Source organism: Periplaneta americana, chromosome 5 (assembly GCF_040183065.1).
Source record: "Periplaneta americana isolate PAMFEO1 chromosome 5, P.americana_PAMFEO1_priV1, whole genome shotgun sequence".
Taxonomy (NCBI): Eukaryota; Metazoa; Arthropoda; class Insecta; order Blattodea; family Blattidae; genus Periplaneta; species Periplaneta americana.
In genome coordinates this window covers 175,319,669-175,334,054 of record NC_091121.1, presented here as the reverse complement: position 1 = coordinate 175,334,054, position 14,386 = coordinate 175,319,669, and the positions used below count along the sequence as shown (strand labels likewise).

The window sequence follows — 14,386 nt, the reverse complement described above, 5'->3', positions numbered from 1 at the left end:
TAATTGAAACATAATTAAATATTTTTTTCTTTTCTGTCACATATTTTCCAGATTGTTAGCACATAAAAACTAAATATTTTTACAAATTTTTAGCACCTAAAATTCGACCCCTAATTACTATATAAGGAAAGCCAATAAATTATATCTGTAAAGCATATAGACTTAAGTCGCGATATTTTATTACCAAAAGCTGTGGCGCTGAATCACCGTTAAGCAGGCTGTTACTTGCCCATGTCACTTTTCGAATGTCGCCGTACTAATTGAAACCTGTTTTCAGGCGTACATCCGTTATGAATAGCGTAGAAAGAAAGCTACAAAAAAACTCAATTAATACAAATATCAATAATGATAAGTACATCACTTTGCGACTTAACATTCTGTGAAATAAATCTACATTTGTCTTTCGTAATGAGTTATTTCTCTGAATGTAATACTGAACAACATTGAAGCAAATGAAATCGGAGTGGAGCTTATTTGCGACCTCTGTTCTTGTATTGTTTTTTTTTATTTATTTACTAGCCGTACCCGTGCGCTCCGCTGCACCCATTAGAAATAAATATAAAGTAATTACAGAATTAAAATAGGACATGTGATCCAGGGAACATTCGTGTTTGATAGAAGGATAAATCGTTTAATATGTTACTTAATTTAAATTGTATTTAACATATTAAAATGCGATCATTTTGATCCAGAGACCACTCATTTGGTGCAATGACAATTCCTTTAACATGTTTCTTAATTGTTATTACCAATTATTTTTGGAAAAGCGAAAATTAACAGAAAAATTTTGGCTACAGTTTTATTATTATGTTTATAATATATTATATTATGAAAAAGTATGTTGATAACGGATGTACTCGAATTTGACACTTTTTAATTTGTTGTGGGAGCTCTTGAATCTCAGGAGGAACAACTTTTACAACAGCGCAACATAATCTGCTTCGTTCATTACCCAATTTTTTTGCATTGCATTTATTGCATATGTATTTTATGTATTTTAACACGATTCAATTGAGCATAGTTAAAATTTGAATTATAAAATAATGGATTGCTAAGCTAACGTACTATTACTGCATACTAAATCAATACACTCTCGTTGTTCGTTAATTCTCTGAGATAAAAATGAATATGTTCATAAACATTATTTTAAGAAATACAGGAAATGAATATACAGAATAACCTATCAAGTTTTCTGTGCATAAGAAGCTATTTTAATCTCACCTGTCCTCAATTCACTCACAAGTTACTGTAATAACATTATAGCATTATGTCCATCCAGAGAAACTACACTTTCCAATGATAAAATAATAATTAATTATACAAATCGGTTAATTTAGCTTCTGATATTACTTCATAAAACACAGAAACATTGTCTGTAGGCTATGTTTCATAGCTTTCGATTGTTGTGTCCAAGGCCCCTTATAGACGAAGTCATTTGTTTTTTATTTCAATACACCGCCTTAGATGGCAGTTATTTTAATTTTAAAACTCATTTATCTCATTAAATATCAATCCTATCAAAATGTTTCAGAGAACAAAACTTATCAGAAATCATTTTTAAAGAAACTTTTGTTATGTAATATTTTTCATGAATATCAATAATAAGCGAGATATGTCGATTTATTTAATTCAGGCCCCCTTATAACCCCCCTTTTAAATAACGTATTTTGAATGCCATATAGCCTATAATCTAAGTTACAACGAACTTAATTTATATTCCAATTTTCATCGAAATCGGTTCAGCCATTATCTCGTGAAAAGGTAACAAACATACAGAGAGACAGACAGACATACAAACAAAAATTTCAAAAAAGCGATTTTCGGTTTCAGGATGGTTAATTATATATGTTAGGACCAATTATTTTTGGAAAATCGAAAATTACCAGAAAAATTTCGGCTACAGATTTATTATTAGTATAGATTCAGAAACATATTCAGCTTTTCCAACTATTCGGATATACAACATTGAAACATCCACCTTACAGTCCTGAACTGGCACCGTGCGATTACCATCTCTTTGACAAACTGAAGGATCCCTTCACGGAACGTGGTTAGAAGATGACTCCCTTGTGCACGCTGTTAAAGAGTGGTTCAGACGTGTTGGTTCAGACTTTTACTTTGCTGGTCTGTAGGCCCTCGTTCCTAGGTTACGTAAGGCAGTTGAAAGGGACGGGGATTATGTGGAAAAGTGACATTTTGTTCCTAAGGGATGTATCTACATTCTGTGAAAATAGCAAAGCTGTAGGATAAAAATATAATTTTTTAACAAATGTTACGCATTACTTTGATTTGATTTGATTTTGATTTGAAACTTTTGGAGTTACCCTAGTAATATAGGCTATAGTAAAGTCCATAATAAAAGTGTTCACCCTTTCAGGGCAAAGAAGATCCCTTTTCAATTTCAATTTTTACTTTGATTTCATTCTTATTATGTGTTGATATGTATTTCTATGTTTTCTTGCTATGAATATTAGACGGAATTACTATGTTTGTAGTCTTGTAACAATAAATGAGAATTTCATTTGACTTTTAATTAATTTTTACACAATTCTTCTACCTCCCACGAAATTATCAATGTAATATCACGAAATTATCAAGGTTATCACGAAATAACCAACCTTTTAGCTTAAGTTGTAAAAGTGGTTTTTGGCACTTGTTCAAGAACTTGTCCAATCTTTCATGTCTCCAGATTTGTACAGCAAAGTATCGTCTTTTAGATGAAAAAATCGGAATAAGGATATATTTATAGATTTCCATTTTACATTAATTTTCATGAAATTATCACGAAATTACCAATGTTTACCCTATACCCGGTTGCAGTGGTAACTAATTACACTCAATAATGACAATTAATAATAAACACAATTAATAAAAATACAATTAATAATAAATTACTAATAATAATAATAATAATAATAATAATAATAATAATAATAATAATGGACACCAGTAACAACAAAGAAAATAAGTATAATACAGAATATGGAGTCTGGTACGTAAAGAAATGCAAAAATAAAATAAATTACAATTACTTACTAAAGGCAAGAGCAAATAAGTACATAGGCCTACATTCTAGCGTGATATTTACATTTTAAAATGAAAATGCATACCTCTAAAACAGTAGTTGTTAATATATAATGCCTTTTAATTACTCTAAAAATCTCCATTATTATTTCATTAATAAATCATTATTTAAGAAGATAGAGTGTTATTAACAAAAAGAAAAGCACTCTGAAGCTCAAATGCTTGTACTTTCACGAAGCATGTTGTTGCCCTTGAAAGTACCCAACTGTAATACCTGGACTGGATGAATTAATTAATTAATTAATTAATCAATGAATGAATGAATCAATCAACTAATGAATCAATGAGTTAATAAATCAATCACTGAATAAATGGATGATAAATCAATCAATCCATACATGAAAGAATCAATGAATTGATGTATGAAGGAATCAATGAGTCGATGAATGGATGATGGATTGAATATACTGAGAGAGGAAGAATTACCAATTAAATGGTAAGCCTACACGATGATAAACGAGTCCTTGCAAGGGCTCTTATAACACCTGAATGGCTCAATGTGCTCTGTCTTTGCCGTCCACTCACAAAGATTGAGAAACAACTCGAATATTCGATAAACCGACCCTGAGACACTCCGCGAAATGGGAGAACTTTGCATACACTGTCATCCTCTGAGGATTTTAGTGCTGAGAGGAATGCGGTTCCGACTAGTCTAACGCGGTACTGGAGTGGGAGGGAACAGTGACAGCGGCATTCTGGAAGGAAGTACAGGGACATCATTTTATTTTTACTTGCATTTTTATTGTACCTGCATTTCTGAATGTACTTCACTCTCACCCCTTCACTAATGTCCTTGCTCCCGTCAGACACACAAAACTTACGGCCGCTGTTGCATTCGAAGTCTTCAAGCAGTGAAGTAAACACTGCAGTGTATAGTGTGTTTCATAAATATGATTGCGTTTTCTATAGAAGAAAGAACCTATATTAATAATATCGTACTAAAAATTATATTCAAGAAACGATAAATTCAATTTCAGAGAATATGCTTCAAAATGTTTTTAATAATATGCGTACTGAATTGAAGCCTGCATTGTAATGAACGGCAACCATTTTCAGCAACTTGTTTAAAAATTCAGATTAGCTTTATCTGAATTGAGGTGGCTAGAAGCAAAGGAATGCTAGTGACATTTGTAATAACATGAGTTAAGTGCATACAGTGTAAGCAAAAGTATCTAAAATTTTAGTGGCAAAGGGATATTTTAATCGCATCACACATTAAAATTTAAATAGAAAATTTCACCGATTTTACGAAAGCTTAAATATTTAAACCCCATTTTCTCAAAAGTAACTTAAGTGCACTTACAGCCCTTTACTTATGACCCCCTCAATTTAAATGCACTCTCTATATTGTATGATAACATCAATAATTAATATGCTAAATAAAGTAGACATTACATAACGAACATAGCCGCCTGAAAAGTTGAGTTTTTGAAAAAAAATGTTACTACTCTACTGTATTTTGATAAATTCCGTAAAGTGATGATCAAACTGAAAATCGTAATATCGTAATTCCCTACAACATAAATGGATACACTACTTTTCTCTCCTCCTATACCTAGTAAAATGATTTGTTTACATATTGCACTAGTAACATCAAACTCCTGTAATGGAAGGGGGCAACAGTGTTTCCGAGTATAGCCAGGTTAATGTTAAAAATGTTGGTAAAAATAAAGTGATGTTCCTGTATAATCATACTGAAAACATTCGCCCAATTTACGACAGCAGTATGCCTACTAGTTTCCTAACGTATTTTTGGCGAGATAGAGATACAACCATTCCTACTTGCGTGTTCAGAGAAGGAAAGTATTCTAGAAAATTTTATTTATTTATTTATTTATTATTTATTCATTCTGGTGAAGTTAAGGCCATCACACCATCAGAAATACAAATACAATAAAATAAATAAAAAGAAAAATCATAATACAACTACAATAATATAAATGAAAAGAAGAATCATACTATAAAATTTAGTGATTAGTAGAATTGAATTAAATTTGTAAAGTAATCAATATAAATATACTGTAGGCTACTGCTGAATTCACTTGAGAAGTAAAACTACTTGATTTGTATTTTAAGATATCGCCAACAAATGATTTTCGCATGACATTATAGGACTATGTTTTTCACAATACCAATCACACATATTCTAAAATTCCAATAGAATAAAACCAAAAACTTTTTTTACAGCATGTTTTCTTAAAAAATGACTTGTAACGGTGAAATATTTAATATGAGTAATTCATATAATAATAACATAGCTGACATAAGGGAGATGTTTGAGCAAAAATTGCAACAATATATTTAATATATTAATAACAAAACCATATAGGCCTAGGTAAACAATATGTATATGACATATTCACACACTACTACAAACTGAAGACTGCATATTTTTGAACGATTAATACTTCCCACTCCGCTCGGCTCGGCTTGGCTGTAGCAACAAAAGAATCTACCTGCAACCCCCCCGCACCGATGGCAAGAATACCTCAGGTCCCAGCGCTAAACTCGTCGGAGGAAGACAGTAGACTATAGCGCCAGGCGTTCATTAGCAATATATAATTTCTATTTTTCGTAACCGGTTGTGCACGACTCTAGGCCTCTTAAATTTTAATTTTTGTGAAAATTCAGAAGGAAAAATAAAATTACTGTCCGTCTTACTGGCGGCTGTGTAAAATACCGAGTTTGGATGATAATAATATACCTGATAAATTTAAGATGAGAGAATCTCTTAAAAATTTACTGACCTCTGAAAATAACGACTGAACTGCGAAAGTTCTCAACAGAAAGATGTTAAGTGCAAACGTCCGGAAAAGATTCCAGCTGGGCGGTTCCGAATAAAATGAACTCGCAAGGTATTATACTGCCTGCGGTTGAAAGGTGTGTCATAAATCGGGGTGTGAATTCAAGCGGTCAAACCGAGAAAAATGTTCCTAACAATACAAGTACAGGGGAGCCTAGAGATGGAGATGACAACGGGTTTCGTCTTTCAGAAAACCAATTTCACAATTCTACTCGACGCGTACGCCTGATTCATTCTATCAACTCTTTCGCTAACAGTTCATCAGAACTTCTATTCATAGGCCTATCATGCATCATGGTATTATAACGCTCTCCGCTATTACTTAAATGGCAGCGAACCTAGTAGACCCAGGTTCGATTCGATGAGATGAATATGTGCACATTTATCTCCGTGATAAAGATCCTGATGCTGGGTTGCAAGAAAGCATTTATAGGGTCGTTAAACGCTATTGGTCCTATAACTGTTCATTTAGCGTCAGTAATGTTGGGTTGCAAGAAACCTGTTCCATAAATTACTATTCTCTCGTTAAGTAACGGACCTTTAAACTATTCCAGTCTTTAAAGTATAGGTCGTTGCAAATGTGATATTTAACGATCTGTTAGCTATTCCATCTTTAAATGGAAAAGATTCAAAACGACAGATCCATCGTAGCCGGCGCAAATAATTCCCTTATTATACGTGCGTGTCGCTATGGAAATATTGTGTTTTTGGATAGTCATTGTTTTCAAACTTTGCACGTAGAAGACAGGCAACAAATACTGACCTAGGTCAACATGCAACGATTCTTGGTACAGATTGATAGAGAAGTAACCCTTCCTGTTACGGTACATCTCATTCAAGTTTCCACTAGGGCTTTGAAGTTTCATATGGCTACAGTCTATCCACCAGTAACGTTGGGAAAATTGCAAATTGAGAAGAAATCCTGTTTTACTCTTTGTACAGAATTTGTAATTTAGAATCGAGTAATACACCAAGATCGTTAATAGAATTTTTCCTAATAATACAGACGTTATTAAGAGAATAATTAAATTTTATGGAAGTAGTTTTTCGTAATAATAATAATAATAATAATAATAATAATAAAAATAATAATAATAATAATAATAATAATAATAATAATAGATTATGAAACCTAATACTATTAATATGTTACACATATTTTTATTTTCATGTGATGTGGAAATTGGAGTCATGATAAAATCAAACACAGAGAGCAGAAGCAGATAACTTAGTTGTTAGTCTCGGTTTAGACGCCTACATTACACCACGGCACGTACACACTCACACACGTACACGCACGCACGTTTCCAATCAGTTTAGCACAGTTCCAATACCAGATAAATCACAGGACTGCTGCAATTTAGTTATCAACAAATCCGGTTGATTTAATCAATTAACTGGCACACTACATTAATAATTCAATTCTGAACTGTATATACTCTCGTCTGGCAGGTGTAAACCTAATTTCCTGTCTTGCTGTGAATTGTTTAGACACGGGAATTAATTAGTCCAAGTTGACAATGTGTACGACGTCAACGGCAAACATAAATCGGACAAGGGTCTGAAGTGAGGGAGAGCCTACGATTTATCCAATGTCACGTCCAAGTCATTAGGGCTGTCAAAGCAAGAATGCCACAATTCTTTAACATTTTTCTTCTACAAACGGCGATTCACAATTCAGCCATTCAAGCCGTAGCGGATGTTACATTTTTTACTATTTTCAAACTCTATATATTGAAAATGATATGACTTTTGTCAACTTTTATTATTAGAGTCAATTTAGAAGATTAGTATCATTTTACAAAAAAAAAAGTTGTTGAATAAATTGTATTATTATTTACTTACTTACTTACTGGCTTTAAGGAACCCGAAGGTTCATTGCCGCCCTCACATAAGCGCGCCATAGGTCCCTATCCTGAGCAAGATTAATCCAGTCTCTACTATCATATCCCACTTCCCTCAAATCCATTTTAATATTATCTTCCCATCTACGTCTCGGCCTCCCTAAAGTTCTTTTTCCCTTCGGCCTCCCAACTAACACTCTATATGCATTTCTGGATTCGCCCATACGTGCTACATGCCCTGCCCATCTCAAACGTCTGGATTTAATGTTCCTAATTATGTCAGGTGAAGAATACAATGCGTGCAGTTCTGAGTTGTGTAACTTTCTCCATTCTCCTGTAACTTCATCCCTCTTAGCCCCAAACATTTTCCTAAGCACCTTATTCTCAAACACCCTTAACCTATGTTCCTCTTTCAAAGTGAGAGTCCAAGTTTCACAACCATAAAGAACAACCGCTAATACAACTGTTTTATAAATTCTAACTTTCAAATTTTTTGACAACAGACTGGATGATAAAAGCTTTATTAAAAAATGTATTATTATTGAAGAAAATAAAGTAACGGTTCCGTCACGGATAGCCAAGATTTGTGAACTTACATCACACCTTATTAACGAAAAGTGTAAAACTCAGGTCTCTACCTCAAGCAAAAAGAGATTCATTCTCATAGTGTCCATGTGAAAACTATATAAATCTCACGGCACCCAATTAGTTCACAAAAACATAATTGGTAAATATTTTATAGCTGTTTCTTCCTTGTCACGGATGTTACACAGGTGAGTTAATGTTCTTCATTTTTCCAGTTTCAAAACAACTGTGACATTTCTACGTCAAAATATTCACTTGAATTGTACGATTACTAATTGTTATTAACGCGAACTACTGAAAATAAATGACAGAAAGAATATAGTTCAGAGTAAAAAGTTCCTTGATCCTGGAGGTCTGAAATTAACAGTGCCGACTCTCAAAATATGTCTTCAACAATAGCTCCTTGAAAAACATACATTAACAGCTGATGTCTAAGATTTCCGGTTACTCGTAGGACTGTAACATGGTAATGTCTTATATTTGAAAATAAATTACTACTCAGTAACATTTATAAAGCAGTATAATAATAATAATAATAATAATAATAATAATAATAATAATAATAATAATAATAATAGATTATGAAACCTAATATATTAATGTTACACATATTTTTATTTTTTATTTCCTTCTTTCACTCTTTCTTCGTTTCTCTCTTCCTTTCTTGCTCTCTTTCTATATTTTCTTTTTTCTCTCTCTTTTCCTTTCCTTCGTTCTTTCATTTTTTCTTTCTTTCTATCACTCTTTCTTCGTTTCTCTTTCTTTCTTGCTCTCTTTCTATCTTTTCTTTTCTCTTTCTTTCTTTCTTTCTTTCATTTTTGTTCTTTCTTTCTTTCACTCTTTCTTCGTTTCTCTTTCTTTCTTACTCTCTTTCTATTGTTTCTTTTTCTCTCTCTTCCTTCCTTTCTTTCTTTCTTTCTTTCTTTCTTTCTATCACTCTTTCTTCGTTTCTCATTCTTTCTTGCTGTCTTTCTATCTTTTCCTTTTCTCTCTATTTCTTTCTTTCTTTATTTAATTATTTCATATTTTGTTCTTTCTTTCCATCACTCTTTCTTTCTCGCTCTCTTTCTATCTTTTTTCTTTCTCTTCCTTTCTTCCTTCATTTCTTCATTTCTTTAAATTTTATTTTTTCTTTGTTTCACTCTTTCTTCGTTTCTCTCTTTCTTTCTTGCTCTCTTTCTATCTTTTCTTTTTTCTCTTTCTTCCTTTTTCCTTCATTTCTTTCTTTCTTTCACTCTTTCTTCGTTTCTCTTTCTTTCTTGCTCTCTTTCTAACTTTTCTTTTTCTCTCTCTCTCTTCCTTTCTTTCTTTCATTTTTGTTCTTTCTTTCTTCCACTTTTTCTTTGTTTCTCTTTCTCTCTGTCACTTTATTTCCTTCTCCCTTTCTTCCTTTATTTTTTCTTTTTATTTCTCTCTTTCTTCGTTTCTTTCTATTTCCCTTTCTTACCTTCTTTCTCTCTTTTTCTCTTTCTTTTTTGTCTCTTTCTAGGTCTTTTTTTTCTCTGTCTCTCTCTTCCATTCTTTCTTTCTCTCACTATTTCTTTTTCTCTTTCTTCCTTCCTCGCTTCCCTCTCCTGCTTAACCTCTCCCTTACCTATAAACTTGCAATCCAATGCGGGATAGGGGAGCGTAGGCTATTGCAGCTATAGACCAACACTTAACAGCCACACATTACGGGCCTCCCTGGTCAAGTGGTCAGAAGGATGCAGGGTCACTGCTGAGGCAACACAGAACAGGCCATGACAAGGAACAAACAATCCCGCGGACTAAAGATAAATCTCTTCCATTGCTCACGCCGGGAATTGAACCACGGACCGATTGGTTGGGAAGCGAACATTGGTGCATAATCGAATAAAAAAATTCCAAGAATAATCTGGCATCATTTGCTTCAAAGTTATACCCTTTTGGACGCAATTCCTTCCTCATTTAATGTTCGTGAACAAATACCGACTACGTAGTTCACATACTGCGGGACTTCATCATACGGTCAGAATGGCAAAAGAGCACCACCTAAGTCCTATGACAATTCAAGAAAAAACGAGGCAAGGGACACATTGTCCCTGCAGAACAGGCCTGCACAAGATTTGCGCTCTCCGAGCCGGCTCACAGCTCATGAGCGGAATGCAGATATTAGCTGCGCTCTGTATAAGGGTGGACTGGAAGAAGGGGTGATCTCGTACAAAATATACACAAAAGGAAGTACTATTACAAGTGTTTATAAAATGAATTCCCGTTCAGTGTTTGCAAAACTATCTTGGACTATTATTAATTAATAAAGAAATGTTTATTTTACAGAAATAATAGAAATTCTATAGCTACTTAAATGTACAATATCATTTTGTTATATTTTTATTTATCAGTACATCAAAACAAGGTTTTATGCTGTTGGCAGCTGAAAGGAACAGTAGCCTACTGATCGTAATGAAACATCAGTTACAGATATTCGATGTCGGTCCTTATTAAAGTTGATTATAGAAAACAGTTGCTCACAAATATAAATGTTGAACCAAACATAGCAATCATTTTCACAGCCAGCCTGTATAGTCGTGGATATTGCTAATGTTTAGTCTTGTAAAACTCAACCAGGCTAGCAGTATTATTCAAACGATCTTTAGCCCTTAGGTCACATTGAAGATCAATAAGTTCGAGCTGTAAATCGTTAAATATTAAATGTTATGTTCCGTCTTTTAGATTCCTCCATACTGTACTGTAGCAGTAGGTAAGCAACGTGAAACAGTTACTGAGAATAGGCCTACACACTGCACTCCACTAGATAACTGAGTGGTCGTTTCCCTCTCCTCTACCTATAGCAAGTCTATGTCATTCTGACGTATCTTCCTCTCCGTTTCGGCGAGCGGTAAACACGGCTCTCCGCACCGAAGGAGCGCGCGCGCTCGTTGAGCGCTGTTTGTGCAGGCCTGCTCTATGATATAAATAAACATATATCCCTGTGTTCTAAATCGAACTAGTCTTCTGTATCCACAGACAAAACGACACCACTTGATCTACAGCGGAGGGCAGATTAAGCAATGCAAAGGCACAGTTTTGGATTAAATTTGTGTTTATACTACGTATTTAACGAGACGCGGTGATGGATAGCGTGTCTGACGTATGCATACACTAGGAATCCAAATCGCGTGTGGCTTTTGTTGCAATATCCGTCTGAAATGAAACCTCGCTATGTTCGACCTAAGGTAATCAGCGCTAGAGCCATTTCCCCCCCTCATCCTCAACTTTAGTTATTAATTTTATCAAAATCTTGTTTGAAATTCAATGCATTTAATACAGCCCGTGAAGATGTTCAAGTTCCTAATCATTACTTTTTTATGCACTCCTTGCGGCAAGCTGAAGGTCTAAGAATGCATTAAAGACACGCAAATTCATTCCAGAGATTTTCAATTTCCGACTTGTACATACATGAATGTGTGAATATTTTTGTACTACGTAAAATAGGAAGAAAGTATTATTTTATTTGAATACTAGCCGTACCCGTGCGCTCCGCTGCACTTGTTATAAATAAATACAAAGTAATTACATAATTAAAATAGGACATTTGGTCCAGGGAACATTCGTGTTTGATAGAAGGATAAATCGTTTAATATATTACTTAATTTATATTGTATTTAAATAATTAATATCATATTATATTATTATTTAAAAAGTGTGTTGATAACGGATGTAATAATAATAATAATTTATTTATTTAATATGCCAGAGCTAAGACCAGTAGGCCTTCTCTTCCGCCCAGCCAGACTCTAATTCTAATTGAATACAATTGCTTACATAGTTATTACATTAATATCTAGACCATAAAACAACATGAAAGTTGGATAAGTAATGTTAGTGTGACAATAATAAACATTGGTAAGAAATAGTTATAATAATAATAATAATAACAATTATAGTAGTAATAATAATAATAATAATGAGATAATTTAGATATTTATCTGTGATATATATAACCATTAAACATTGAGAAACCTGAAACAGCTATTATTGTTAACAAGAATTGTTAGAAAAATATTTCGTTAGCCTATTCTTAAATTGGTTTGATGTCTGACAGTCCCTGACATTGCTCGGTAGGGAATTCCATAGCCGAGGAACAGCCAAAGTGAAAGAAGAAGAATATGAGGATGTTCGGTGGGAGGGAATGGATAATATCGTGGAGTGTTGTGATCGTGTGTCTAGGTTATGATGGGTGCATAAATTTTGAAAAAGAGACGCAAGATAGACAGGAGTGGAGAAATGCAATATGTGAAAGAGAAGGGAAAGACAGTGGATTTTCCTACGATCTTCTAGACGGAGCCAGGACAACATTTCGAGAGATGGTGTTATGTGATCAGCCCGGCGAATATTGCAGACGAAACGGACGCACATATTATTAACACGTTGTAGTCTCTGCGCCGAAGTAACGCTTAGGTCAGTAAGCAGAATATCACAGTAATGGAAGTGGGGCATCACGAGTGTTTGCACTAACATTGCTGCTATAAGTAAGTTTTTAATTTGTTGTGGGGGCTCTTGAATCACAGGAGGAACAACTTTTACAGCAGCGCAACATAATCTGCTTGGCTCATTACCCAATTTTTTTGCATTGCATTTATTGCAGAGTTTATTCATTTCATGTATTTTAACACGATTCAATTCAGCATAGTTAAAGTTTGGATTATAAAATAATGGATTGCTAAGCTAGCGTACTATTACTGCATACTAAATCAATACACTCTCGTTATTCGTTAATTCTCTGAGATGAAAATGAATGTGTACATAAACATTATTTTAAGAAATACAGGAAACGAATATATAGAATAACCTATCAAGTTTTCTGTGCATAAGAAGCTATTTTAATCTTAACTGTCCCCGATTCACTCAGAAGTTGCTGTAATAATATTATGGCATTATGTCTATCTAGAGAAACTACACTTCCCAATAGTGAGATAATAATTATAGAAATCGGTTAATTAGCTTCCGAGATTACTTCATACAAACACAGAAACATTCTCTGTATGTTAATAGCTTCCGTTTGTTGTTGTCCAAGGCCCCTTATAGACAAAGTCATTTGTTTTTCTTTCATTACAGCCCGTTAGGTGGCGATAATAAAAACGCATTGTTATTTTAAAACTCATTTATCTCATTAAATATCAGTCCTATCAAAATTTTGCATAGAATAAAACTGATCGGAAATCATTTTTAAAGGAACTTTTGTTATGTAAAACTTTTCATGAAAATCAATAATAAGAGAGATATTTCGATTTATTTAATTCAAGCCCCCTTACAACCCGCTTTTAAATAGGTATTTTGAATGACATATAGCCTAAAATCTAAGTTACAACGAACTTAATTTATATTCTAATTTTCATATAAATCGGTTCAGCCATTATCGCTTGAAAAGGTAACAAACATCCAGAGAGATAGACAAAAATTTCAAAAAAGCGATTTTCGGTTTCAGGATGGTTAATTATACATGTTAACACCAATTATTTTTGGAAAAGCGAAAATTATCAGAAAAATGTCGGTTACACATTTGTTATTAGTATAGATGACTAACGATAAGAAGTCAGCCATCGTTTAAATCAATCGAAATAAAGTTTTAGCCACATCAGAGTATTGTCCTCTTACAGTTCCTGTAATGAGAAGGTTCCGAACCTCGTGCTATGTCTGCCAACATACAGCAAGTGTAACTTTCCCTCCTTAAAACTTTAAAGCAGCTTCTGCCACGACGACATTTCTCCTATTACAAACCCAAGCGAGGCTGCCTTAGTGAATTAATTAACTATATCAAAAAGAATAGGATTTTTCAAATATTTATTTCGCCACTTGAATGTTTATCAATGTTTTAGGCATCTGTAAACTTTATTTTTATTCATTAGCTGGAAAAGTTTAAGAAGTCTTTTAACTTATCTGTAAGCATGAGAAAGGCATAAAATATTATGAACTAAACAAATGGTAGTGTTAATGTTCTATTTTTTTATTTGGTTATTTTACGACGCTGTATCAACATCTAGGTTATTTAGCGTCTGAATGATATGAAGGTGGTAATGCCGGTGAAATGAGTCCGGGGTCAAGCACCGAT

At 33.6% G+C, this 14,386-nt stretch overlaps 1 protein-coding gene across 1 annotated transcript in view; it reads right to left on the bottom strand.

Moving 5' to 3' along the window:
* Nucleotides 1–14,386, bottom strand: part of oaf (out at first) — a 747,676-nt gene that overhangs the window by 16,760 nt on the left and 716,530 nt on the right. The window lies entirely within an intron of this gene.